This window comes from Cetorhinus maximus, chromosome 19 (genome assembly GCF_964194155.1).
Source record: "Cetorhinus maximus chromosome 19, sCetMax3.hap1.1, whole genome shotgun sequence".
NCBI lineage: Eukaryota > Metazoa > Chordata > Chondrichthyes > Lamniformes > Cetorhinidae > Cetorhinus > Cetorhinus maximus.
The window spans coordinates 32,557,032-32,570,810 of NC_135897.1; the positions used below are offsets into that span (position 1 = coordinate 32,557,032).

The following is a 13,779-nucleotide window of genomic DNA, read 5'->3' on the forward strand; positions in this document are numbered from 1 at the left end:
ATTGAGACAGAGAGGTCAAGGAAGGGAAGAGAAGTGTCAGAGACGGACCATGTGATAATGATGGAGGGGTGGAGATTGGAAGCAAAATTAATAAATTTTTCCAGGTCCCGATGAGAGCATGAAGCAGCACCGAAGTAATCATCGATGTACCGGAGAAAGAGTTGTGGGAGGGGTCCGGAGTAGGACTGGAACAAGGAATGTTCCACATACCCAATAAAGAGACAGGCATAGCTGGGGCCCATGCGGGTACCCATAGCCACACCTTTTATTTGGAGGAAGTGAGAGGAGTTAAAGGAGAAATTGTTCAGTGTGAGAACAAGTTCAGCCAGACGGAGGAGAGTAGTGGTGGATGGGGATTGTTTGGGCCTCTGTTCAAGGAAGAAGCTAAGGGCCCTGAGACCATCCTGGTGGGGGATGGAGGTGTAGAGGGATTGGACATCCATAGTGAAGAGGAAGCGGTTGGGGCCAGGGAACTGGAAATTGTTGATGCGACGTAAGGTGTCAGAGGAATCACGGATGTAGGTGGGAAGGGACTGGACAAGGGGAAAGAGAAGGGAGTCAAAATAACGAGAAATGAGTTCCGTGGGGCAGGAACAGGCTGACACGATCGGTCTGCCGGGACAGTTCTGTTTGTGGATTTTGGGTAGGAAGTAGAAGCGGGCCATCCGAGGTTGGGCGACTATCAGGTTGGAAGCTGTGGGAGGAAGATCTCCAGAGGAGATGAGGTCAGTGACAGTCCTGGAAACAATGGCTTGATGTTCCGTGGTGGGGTCATGGTCCAGGGAGAGGTAGGAGGAAGTGTCTGCGAGTTGACGCTCAGCCTCCGCGAGGTAGAGGTCAGTGCGCCAGACAACTACAGCACCACCCTCGTCAGCGGGTTTGATGACAATGTTGGGGTTGGACCTGAGAGAACGGAGTGCAGTAAGTTCAGAGAGAGACAGATTAGAATGGGTGAGAGTAGCAGAGAAATTGAGACGGTTAATGTCACGCCGACAGTTCTCAATGAAACGATCAAGAGAAGATAAGAATCCAGAGGGAGGGGTCCAGGTGGAGGGAGAATATTGGAGGTGGGTAAAAGGATCCATTGAACAGGGAGAGGATTCCTGCCCAAAGAAGTGAGCACGGAGATGAAGACGGCGGAAGAAGAGTTCAGCATCGTGCCGAGCCCGAAATTCATTGAGATGAGGGCGTAAGGATATGAAACTAAATCCTTTGCTGAGCACTGAACGTTCAGCATCGGAGAGGGGAAGGTCAGGGGGTGTAGTGAATACGCGGCTGGGGCTGGGATTGGAAGATGGGATGGGTACAGAAGGATGAGCAGGAGTGGAGGGTCCCAGATGGGTGTTGGTATCGATCAGTTGTTGGAGCTTGCGTTCCTTAGCACTTGAGAGAAAGAGAAAAAGTTTCTTGTTGAGGCGTCGGATGAGGTGAAGAATAAAATGAATCTGGGGGCACGCGCAGCTTTGAAAAAGGGTGCGGCGGTGCTGCTGGAGGGAGAGGTCGAGTTTGTTCATATGGTGGCGCATGGCACTGAGTGTGGATCTCAGAATGCGACGGGAACAGCAGTCTGAGAAACGTTTTATGTCCCGGAGATACCTGTAATCCTGGGTGGGTTCGAAACAAGAGGGATGGAATTTCAGTTGAAATCCACGTGGGGTGAGTCGGAGACGGAGACAGTCACTGAGAAAGGAAATATGGCTGTGAAAGCGGGTTTTAGTAACACTGGAAAGGAAGTTGGGTGATTAGCAGTTTGGAATTTACTAGGATGATATGAGGGATGAGGGACTTCAGTTATGTGGAGAAGCTGAAGAAACTGGGGTTATTCTCTGAGCAGTGAAGTTTAAGAGGCGATTTGATAGAGGTGTCCAAAATCCTGAATGGTTTTGATAAAATAAGTAAGTGGATACCGTTTCCATGAACAGAGGTGTCAGTAACCAGAAGACACAGATTTAAGTTTATTTGTAGAACCAAAGGTGACATGAGGAAACTTTTTATTTTGCACAAAGATATGTTGTGGCCTTGAATGCACTTTCTGAAAGGGTGACAGAAGCAAATTCAATAGTAACATCTCAAACAGAATTGGATAAACACTTGAAGAGTAACCATTTACAGATCATGGAGAAAGAGCACAGGAGTGGAATTAATTGGATACAACTACCAAAGCACTAGCATGGGCATAATGGGCCAACTTGCCTCTTTTTGGGTTGTAACATTCAATGATTCTTAAGCATGGACAAATTTTCCCTCTGCAAAATCTTTCTGTAGGTTACCAGCAGAAGCTTTTTTAAAAAAAAACCTTTATAATGTGTTTCCGGCCGGCATGCCTGCATTTTGAGATGTATATTAGTTAAGGAATGCAATTTTCTTTACCAAGAATTTACAATCTGATATTGAAAATAGCAATGGGTCTCCAGCTGTTGCACAATAACTGTTCTGTCACTTCTTTAGCAATCACAGTTATGAAAGCATTGTTGAAAGATTCAGAGAGAAAGACAAATGAATGGCTCATTGAACATTTTAGCAATGGCGAAGTCAAAGAGGAGCAAATCTTTTTATATTAGCCTTCTGAAACCTCATCTGGGTCGGGTACTTTGATACAGGAAGCACCTGGATAGCCTACAGTGGCTTGACATGTTTATCCACTTCATCCGTTAGCCCAAAGAAAATCAACAACCATGCATTCAACAATTGAAGAGATCTGCCTCCGGGTTAATCTAAAGCATTGTGTAAAGTATTGTACATTATTCATTACTGCAAGAAGGATCATGTATATTCTCTTCAGTGTTTCTGCAAATTAATGTTCTGTTTGCCTTTGCCTGTTGAAGGCAAATTCCTAGAAGTCTGTCTGTTCATATCCATATCAAAGTGTGAAACATTAGTCTTTAAGAAATCCATCCTTGTGCTGATTATTCTTGCTGATTGTTCTTAATTTTCTAAATATGAGGGCTAATCAATTCTAACAAATGGAATCCTTTTTCTACTTTGGGTACTGTTTGTTAGCCATGAGCATTTCAATGTCAGGTACATTACGGTCAGATACAGGATCAATATTCCTATAGTTTGCCTTAATCCAACCTCAGAAACAGCAGGTATTGCTGTGGAAATTGAAATAAAAGTTCCTGAAATTCTGAGTTCCTCAATATCATGACAGAAGTCTGATGGGGCAAGATTTTAGCACACCCATTCTCAAAGAAAATTTTGGGATTAGCTCATTTGAATAATGCTGGGTGCATGATGGGCGGGTCCTTACCTGTCTGTGATTCCAGACTCACAGCAATGTGGTCAACTCTTAACTGCCCTCTGAAATGGCCTCGCAAGCCACTCAGTTCAAGGGCAATTAGGGATGGGTAACAAATGTTGGCATTGCCAGTGATGCCCACATCCTGACCCTGATGTGTGATCAGGTCATTCTGTATATTTGCAGTACAGTAACATAGAGTCTACTTACTGTACCAGTGTCTCCCTCACATTGTGCCCTCATATTCCTCAGAACAATCTCTTTTGCCTAAGTGGGATAGTATAGTTCATAACCTAATTATTCATGTCCTTCACATTACAGTGTGATGCTGTGATGAATTTGGAGATAAGTGGTTGACAACTTGGGCTGCTGGCATATGTTTACACATGGGGACAATAACAGAATAGATTAAAAAATTGGCTTCAAAACAGAATGAAGAGTGTAGGAGGAGGTAGGAAGTGGCGTGCCACAGAGATCAGTGCTCACCACTGTTCACAATCCATTATAAGGATTTGGAAACAGAAATATGGGCAGGGTCTTTAGGTCGGCGAGCGGGGGGTGGTCACTGACGTGTAAAATGACACGGGACGATGTTGGGCGGAACCCCCAACGTCACCCCGCGTCATTTCAATTTTCAGGTCGGTGGGGGCACAGCTGAATCAGCTATGCGCCCGCACACCTGTCAACGGCCTATTGAGGTCATTTAAAAAGTAATTAAGCTCATTAATGGATCTGCCCGTCCAACATTTAGGATGGTGGGCAGGCCGGGAGCCCTGGCAGGCTGCAGAAAAAGCATGAAACCTCATCCATGGTCGGGATGAGGTTTCACAAGGGTTTTTAAAAATGTAATAAATGTTTGATTAAAAGTGATAGACATGTCCCAACTCATGTGATAGTGTCACATGAGGGGACATGTCAGGGAAGTTTTGTTTTGGCCCCTTCACCATTTTTAAATTTGGCGCCGATCTCCCTGAGGCAGCACTTAGCCCAGGGAGATGAGTTGCTCTTTCGTGCGCATGCGCGAAAGAACACACTCTCAGCTGAGGGAATCCACCCCCCCCCCACTGCCCGCACAGGGAGCACATAGCGCTTCCTGGCGGACGTCATGCTGGGCGGGCCTTAATTGGCCCCCCACGTAAAATGGCGGCACGCCCCTGCTCCTGCACTTCCCCCCAGACAGGGGGAAAATTCTTCCCATTTGCGGAAGACACTAAATTAGTAGGTGTAGGTAATGCAAAGGATGTATGCAACAAAATACAAGAAGACATTCATAAATTTGGATAATGGGCATGTACTTGGCAAATGGTAAGTGTGAGGTAGTGCATCCTAGTGGGAATAATAAAGGGAGCACATGCTCCATGGAAAGTAAGAGCCGAAATGACCCTAACTTATAACATTGGTGGGCTTAGAATTTCTATGATCACAAAAGGGCATTTTTGTTTGGGATACAATGAATGTGACATATTGACATATTATTTCAATATAACCATGTCTCTAGTCAGATGTTTATGTCCCACATATTAGGCAGAATTTTCAGATTGGTGTTAGGGCGCACGCCCAACCTGCTCAAGGGTAAAATAGCATGTGATAACGTCGGGCGAATGTCCCGACGTCATCCCGCGGTCACACGATATTTCAGTCAGCGGGTGCGCACAGAAGTTGGAAATGCACCCGCCAAGATTAAGAGGGCAATTAAGCCCATTAAAGTTGTAATCATCCCCGATTTTTCGTGGTCAGTCCAACCGTAAGGAGAATTGGCTAGGCGGCCTACAGAAATCTACAGAATTTTTATTATGTATATGTTCAGGTGACAGTTTGTGATGCTTGGACATTTTTGTTCTGATTTTAAAATCTTTATTTAATCTTTATGTAATATTTTTGAAGTCTTCAACTTCCTGAGGCAGCTCTCTGCCTTCGGGGAGCTTTCATTCTGCGCCCGCGCTTACATCAGCGCCTACCCCCACCCTGGCAGCGCTAAGCATTTCACCGCACACATCAATTGGCCAGCCAGTGTGAAATTGCGGTTGGGGGCCGATCGTGGGCAGTGGTCTGTTTCCCGGCCACACCCAGGCCTGGCGATCGCGCCCGCACACCAACCTAAAAATCTTCGGTCTGTCCGCAAGCATGACCCAGACCTCCCTGTCGCTTGCCATTTCAACACACCACCCTGCTCTCATGCCCACATGTCCGTCCTTGGCTTGCTGCATTGTTCCAGTGAAGCTCAACGCAAACTGGTGGAACAGCACCTCATCTTCCGACTAGGCACTTTACAGCCTTCGGGACTGAATATTGAGTTCAACAACTTTAGATCATGAACTCTCTCCTCCATCCCCACCCCCTTTCCGATCCCCCTTTTTCCAATGATTTATCTTTTCAAACATATTTTTCTTATCCCACCCATTTCCATTATTTTTAAATGTATTTCCATACATTGTTTCATCCCCACCTTTTAACCTATTTCGATCCCTTCTCCCCACCCGCACTAGGGCTATCTGTCACTCACTCATCCTGCTTTCTACCCTTAATGTCCCCATTAGCACATTCCTTAGCTAATATCACCACCGTCAACACCCCTTTGTCCTTTCGTCTATGACATCTCTGGGAATCTCTTCTTTGCCTCCACCTATCACTGGCCCTCTATCCAGCTCTACCTGTCCCACCCCCCTCAACCAGCTTTTATTTCACCTCATTTCTATATTTCCTCAGTTCTGATGAAGAGTCATACGGACTTGAAACGTTAATTGTATTCCTCTCCACAGATGCTGTCAGACCTGCTGAGTTTTTCCGGCTATTTTTATTTTTGTTTCAGATTTCTAGCATCCACGGTATTTTGCTTTTACCTAAAAATCCTGCCCATTATAAATCCTGATTTCCCTTTACCATATCAGCACCATTCTCAGTTATTTATTACATTCTTTGCCCATTTCCAAATTTGTAGTTAATTCAGAGTGACCAAATAATCCTTTCAAGAGAATCTGACCATGCCTCTTGCATGATGCGCTCTGGGAACTTCATTCCATGAAATGTCATTGCTTTTTAGGGACTCCTATGGTGGAGGAAGAGATGGATCTTATAGTCATCAAAGTTAATTGCAAACTCATACCCGAATCCTTACCATTCATATCAACAAACTTTGTGAGAATTGCCTTTTAAAGTGTGGCTTGCTCTTTGCAGCATCCAAGGTGACTGTGGTTATTGGGAATGTGAACTTCATACATCCAATAGGTGCTGGTGTTCATACATCTAAAATCGAGATCTTAATCCAAATCTATTTCTTTGCATAAGACCCATTGAGTGAGTATTTGCTTTACAATGCCACTAACAATTATTACAATCATAGAATCAATGGGCGGAATCGTTCCAGATTTGCACTAAGTGAGGTAGTGAGCGTGAAAAACGACGTTTTACCCACCAGCCGCAATTGCGGGTTTTCGTGCTGTATCATCCACTTCCCGCCTCTTTAATTATGCAGCCACAGGAAACATGCCTTTTCGCTGGCGGGCAGCCTCTGAATCACCTGCCATGCCATTACCTCACCGTTTCCTCACTCTGGGTGCCGTGCCGAAACTGCAGCCGCCCAAACACAGTTCTCAGTGCTTCAGCCCAGGACTGCTCCATTGAAGACATGGCCCTGAAAACCAAGAAGAGTTCAGCGACCCGTCACTTGAATGTCTTTTGTAGGCTCTCCATGATGTCCTTCACCCCAGCTCTGGCTGCACGAGGTCCAGCAATCTCACCACTCCGGCTTAGGAGGTGGTGGCAGTGGTGGTCAGTGCCAACGCTACAGAAGGGGTTGGCCATCCAATGCAGCTAAAGGATGAATGATCTAATCCGAGCCGCTAGGGTAAGGCACCCATCTCGTCACTCTAAATTCACACACTCACAAGGTCATCACACATTCACTGGCATCTCACTCACTGCCAACTCAAGGGACATCACCACTCATTCTCACAAGCATACCCTCACATCTCCATCTTCCCTCATCTCTTCTAGAGACTGCCTCCTCAGCCCTTGAGGCCACTTGCACAGATCAACATGTGCCCCCACACACACCCTGAGATACCCCCCTTCTCCAGTACAGACCTCACCCTGCAGCCTCTTCCCTTGCTTGAGGCCACTTCTTCCCTTCCCCAAGCAAGCCCTCGCCCTGCAGCCATTGAAAATCCACCCCCACCTTTTGCCTGGTCTGGTAGGTGGAGACCTGCCCCTGAGCCCCCCGAAAAGTGAGGCTGCCTGCGAAGCCTAGCATTGATGATTGCGAGTGCTTTCGAGGAACAATCCAATTAATTCCAATCTCCAGACCTTTCCCCATATATCCCTGCACCTTTTTTTCCTTCAAGTATTTATCCAATTCCCTTCTGAAAGCTACTATTAAATCAGTTTCCACTACTAATCAGGTGGTGCATTCCAAATCCGAACCACTCATTGTGTAATAAAAAAGACGTTTTCCTCAGAGCGTGTCTGGTTTCTGGGATCAGATTAAATCTGTGTCTTCTGGTTATCAACCCTTCAGCTATTGAAAATGGTTCAAGTGAAAAATTGGGATCATTGTGCTCATATGTGAGCCCTTAGAGCTCCCCAAATGTTCTGCAGTGGCGCTCACACATATGGGGTGAGTTACACATATTGCTGTCGTGTTAGCATGCACGGAATGAGTAACTGCCGGGAGTACCCAGAGCAGGCACTTAATACTCCACAGCATTTGGCAAATCCCGAGTTGTGGAGTCCCCCAGCCGAATTTGTGACTGATCAGTTTCCCTATGGGTCTGGTCAGTAAAATCTCTGCTCAATACTCTAGCTGGGACCAAACTAGGGTTTTATATATGCTTAACATAACTTTCAGGCTTTTGTATGCTATATGCTCCTATTTATAAAGCCCAGAATCCCATACACTTTGTGAACTCCTTTTGTCAACTTTCCTGCCACAAGATTTGTGCACAAATACCTGAGGTCTCTCTCTTCCTGCACGCTCTTTAAAATTCTACCATGCGATTATGTATCATCTCTCCACATTCTTCCTACCGAAATGTATCACCTCACATTTATCTGCACTGAAGTCAATCTGCCATGGGTCTGCCCATTCCTCCAGCCTGTCTGTGTTTTCTTGATGTCTATTACTACCTTCCCCAGTGTTCACTATACTTAACTGCAAATTTCAAAATTGTCCTGTCCTGCCAAGTCCAAGTTATTAAAGTATGTGAAAAACAGCAGTGGCCCTTGTACTGAATCTTGGCAAACTCCACTGCACATCTCCCTCCAATCCAAGAAGCAGCCGTTCACCACAATTCTCTGTTTTCTATTCCTTAGCCAATTTTGTATCTGTGCTCTTAGTGCTCCTTTTATTCCATGAGCTTCAATTTTGCTAATAAGCTTATTTGGTTGCCCTTTATCAAATGTCAACTATACTGCCCTGATCCACTGTTACCTCATTAAACAACTCAATCAAGTTAATCAAACATGATTCTCCCTCAACAATCTGTGCAGGCTCTCTTTATTTGCCTGTACTTTCCAAGTGCAGATAATCTTCCCCTGGATTATTGTTTCTAAAAGCTTCCCACAGCCAATGTTAAATGTTAAATTGACTGGCCTGTAATTGTCAGCTTGATCCTTCTTTCCTTTTTGAACGTGTGTAACGGGTGCAATCCTCCAGCCCTCTTGCAACATATTCTTTGGGCAGGATTTCTCAGTCGGCGTGCAGGGGCGGGCCCAACATGCCAACGCGTAAAATGACATATGATGATGTCGGGCATGTGCCTTGACGTCATTGCGCAGTTCCACGATATTTTGTTCAGTGGGCACGCGCCGGAGTCGACTGCGTGCCCACCGATATGTAAACAACCTATTAAGGCCATTAAGAAAGTAATTGATGTAATTGTTAACGCTGCCTTTTTGTAGTCCACCTCTAAAATAATAGGAGCACCGGGTTCCATAGTGTAGTGGTTATCACGTCTGCTTTACACGCAGAAAGTCCTGGGTTCGATCCCCAGTGGAACCAATGCTGTGCTTTGGCCACGTAAATGGCAAATGCAATTGAACAGAGATGATTGTGAAGCGTAGCCGGTGCTCACTGAGGCCTCTTAATGTGTTACTGACAGCCAGCATGCAAAATGAAAGTCTCTAAAATAATAGGCAGAATTTTGCCCTTGGTGGGCAGGCTGGACAGGAGCATGCAGGGCGGTTGGGAAGCCAACTGAAACCCACTATCAGCATTGCACCGCGATTTCACACTGGCAGGCCAATTAAGGCCCGCCTAGTGTGAAACGCAAGTGGCAGCGCTGAGCTCTGCCTGTGCGGGAAGGTGGGGGGGAGGTGGAGGTTAGTGCGAGTTGGCTGAGCACAGACTTCGCGCAAGCGTGTGAGTGAGTGCAACATAACCTCCCTGAGGCACGGAGCTGCCTCAGAGAGATGAAGCACAGTTAAAAAAGGAAAATGAAAGAAAATCTAATAAAAACACATGACTGTCACATGAGCAAGGATGTGTTATTGAATCAATTTTAAAACTTTTATTTTATCTTCATTTGCTTTTGGAAACCTCATTCAGCCCGTGGATGAGGTTTCCAAAAAAAATGCAAAGGCCGCCTGGCCTTTTTGCCTGCCCGTCAACCGTTAGGCTGGAAGGGCAGCGGAAAATTTAAATTAATTGATTAATTAATGGCGACTGTGCGTTGGCGTCGGCATGCTCGGCCGACATCAACCCACGCCTGCCCACCCGCCAAGCGAAAATTTCTGCTCAAGGAATAATTCACTTGTAGTACTGTAATTTAGTTGATTCTATCTTGCCTAACAAGCTCTGATATTTTATTTTTATATTAAAATGTCAATATTTAGGACAACATGTATAGTGACTTGATCAAAGGTCAGATAGGTTATGGAGCTACCACTATTAAATAAAGAGATCTGGAGTGAGAAGAGGTCAAATGGACAATAATGCTGATTCCATTCAGATACTAAGGCCAAGATTTTTGCTCCCAGGTAAGATGCGCGGAGACAGTAGAATTCCCAGCTTCGCAAATCTGAACTTTCAAAATGGCTGCCCAGACATCGGACTTTCACTTTGGGGGGTGTGGGAGTGGGCTGTATTAGAGCTCGGGGCAGGTGACCTGGGAAGAACAAAGGAGGATGCAGATTGAGGAGGCTGGGTAGAAAACCTGCCTCGGGGCTCCAGCACTTTGTTCAAAGTTTAAAATTAAAGATTAAAACATGAAACTCTCATCCCTCAACCCCCTCCTCACTCCCCTCCCCCACACACTCTCTATGCCTATCCATGCCCCCACCCACCCGCATAACCCCTCATACCCTCCATGCCAGCCTACACCCCTCTACCCCCTACCCTTTGCCCTTACACCTACTATGACAACTCACCTATTATCCACCATGGGCAGAGGTCAGGATCCATGCAGAGGTGAGATAAAATAAAGCTCTATAAAATAAAGTTCTAAGTGTATATTGCAGACTTCACTATATTGAAAAATGCCTCCATTCATAAAAATCAGTTTACTACATTTACATTCCTTCAACTAATTAAAACCTTATAACAACAGACATTTCATTCAAGTGCACAATCCTTATAACAACAAGCATTGTAATTCATAGTCCCAAATCAAATAGTCTGTAAGCACTTGTAGCTGTCAACCAAACTGTGAAATGGCAGGCACCCACCCTACTGTGATAATGGATGGTTGTGAAATCAGTCATGCATCACTAATCCAGTCATGGAAACTGTCAGACTTATATCAACAGAGGAAAATAGCAAGCAATCATTTTTTATGAACACTCCAGACATTTTTTTCCAAAGATTTAAAGGGCAGAACTCTTAAATGCCTTGACAGCTCCCTTTGACAGGTGCTTCTGACAGTTTTGACAGTTGATTTTGACAGGTCTGTTGACAGCTCCAGTGAGCTTGAGAGTAATAAGTTTATGCATCTTTTATGCACACTTATGCCTACTTTTAACAATTCCAAAGGGCACCTGACCTGCACCAAAGGGCACCTTACGCCCCCCAAAGGTGTCCTGGGACCAGATCCAAAGGTGTACCTTACCTCTCCAAAGGGGTACCCTTGCTATCTAAACACATCCACAAAGTTCAGACCTCTCACCTGGTCTAATCTGCAAAATTCATGTTTCACACTCCTGGCCTCCCAAAGTCCCACTTCATTAGAGGCTACCTGCCTCTATAAACAGTGCATGTGTGAAATGCACCCACCCCCCAATCATGAAAATGGGAATTGCCGTGTTTGGGGCAGGACTTGGGATTTTGGGCAGTTCCCCTATTTTCACCACGATGTGGAGCCTCTCCATCATGGTGGAAATCTGGACCTTAGTATTCTATTATGGATTTCATCTCTACAGGATTCTCTGCTTTAAGAAGTATTAAATTGCTTCTTCTAACTTGCTGCAAAAATACAAATTCAAACATTTGTGTCAATATCTTTAGAGTCGCTAATCCTAATTAATCAATTGAGAATTTGCAAATTTCTTGGGCAGTCAAGTTGTTGGAAAGTCCCTGAAACAAAATCTAAGTGAATTCATGAATTTTGTGTGGCTTTGGTTTGGTGAGAATATTTGTGAGGAAAATGTGGTATTAGTTTATGCCATCTGCTTGATAATATTTAACAGAATACAAGCCTTGTGCAATTTAGAAATGCATTTAGCACACTCGCATTTGTTCTACCAAGCCAGACAGAAGATATCCTCATTAATTTTTCACGGATGCAAGAATTTTTCAATGCAGACTGACCTCTGACAATTGCCTGCCTTTTGTAAAATGCATCTGCCATGCCTAAAGAAACTTTAGTGATATTAGATTTAACAATGTCTGGTTGTCGTGGTGAGATGTAAATATTTTCATCGCAATTATTCTACCTGTTTATTTCCTAATCAATTATAGTTTTGCATGGAGGATAGACTACACAATGATGAGATCATTATTTAATTTTATTTGTACAGTATGTATCACAATAGATGCACTATGTTTCTGTAGGTAATTCCTTTTTAACTTTACGCTTCTGCAAATGGATTTTGAGAATAAAATTGCTATCTGGTAAACCTACTACAATTTCTTCAGTTCACAACTGTTTAAATCTGGATTTATGTTGACAACTATTCCGAAGCTTTTCAACTATAGGTGGCAGTAAGTAACTAATTACATCTCCTAAGACGTTGATTATTAATTATACTTTCATTTTTAATGTTCATAAATGTTTTGAGCAATGCTTAGAAATTGCATAGAAATTGTATTTGTGTTGATTTAGTTTTGTCTGATTTGTAGTATTGAAAAGCCTAAATCAAAGCCTAGTACAGTGCTGATTCTGGAACCATTAACATACCTATCTGGCTTTATTGGAACACCTCGTAGTCAAATTATGGGCAAATTCTGCTTTTTTAAAAAATAGCCTTTTGGCATAGGTCATTTTATTTCAAAGAAAACATGTTGTTTAGAATATGTTCAGAAAGCATTCAAGATGGTATGTTACTTAGGAGCAGTTGTTGAATTAAGGACATCAATTCCCCAACAGCTGAGCACATCTGGAGTTTTACACGACTTTATTCATCATCAAAATATTTCATTTGTTGTTTTCTCTCTCTTACTTAATTGATACGACCACGACTCTTAAAATTCCTTTCTCCATTGTGTATTATCTGCAAATTTGTTTTTGCTACATGTTACCATTGGTTTACATTTTAAAAAGCAAGCTAAAATTAAAATTTTAAATCACTTTTTCAGATTTAATTTCAAATTGAATGAATAAATTCCATCCAACTTTCTGGTTTTTGCTGTGTAATTTATAGCTATAAACACGCAAATCCACATTTACCCTAAATACTAACATATTACAATGCCATCACTCTGTAGTGTTACTGAGTATAATTTCACTGTTAGCAAATCAAAATGAAAAGCATTTAAAATATAATATAGCACAAATAATAAAACCTGTCATCTTACAAAGTGTATTCATATAACACATTTCAATGGTGCGTGTCAAGTTGCTCATAATCCTCACCTACAACATCACCAATTCAACATTTAATTGTTGAACGAATCATATTTATACTTTAATATTTCAAAGTTAGGTTCAGAGTAAACAGGGACTTCAAAATGTGTTTTTTTAAATCAAGATGATACTAAGGGAAAGAAGACTGTAACGAGCACTGGCATGGTGTTCTGATTTCCTCCCTATTTCAATTGAAGCTGAATATTAGAGAGTCCTTGAGAATATTCAGCCAATATCTCCCACATAGAATTTATAACTGCATGCAGACTTTTAAAAAGGAACAAAGAAAAATTATTGGCAAGGTGATGTAGAAAAGGGTAGTGTGTTCCTCTTTTGGGTCAAGGTGCCCCTCCTTGAATACAGTAATAGGATCATTGCTGACATCATTTTTAAAGCTGCATTCTACACTATTGCATATAAGAGCCGCGCTGGTTACATTTAATAGCGTCCCTATCTCATTGTAAGGTATAACTGCTATTTTTTATTCATAAGATTCCCCCATTCTTTCAGAAATTCTAGCAGCAATTTTCCCCAGAGGTAGTTATTCCG

The 13,779-nt window shown here is 43.3% G+C and overlaps 1 non-coding gene across 1 annotated transcript; it reads left to right on the plus strand.

The window, feature by feature from the left end:
• The first annotated feature begins 9,160 nt into the window (after positions 1-9,160).
• Positions 9,161-9,233, plus strand: trnav-uac (transfer RNA valine (anticodon UAC)). The gene has a single exon. It is a non-coding gene; the product is annotated as a tRNA-Val (tRNA).
• The last annotated feature ends 4,546 nt before the right edge of the window (positions 9,234-13,779 follow it).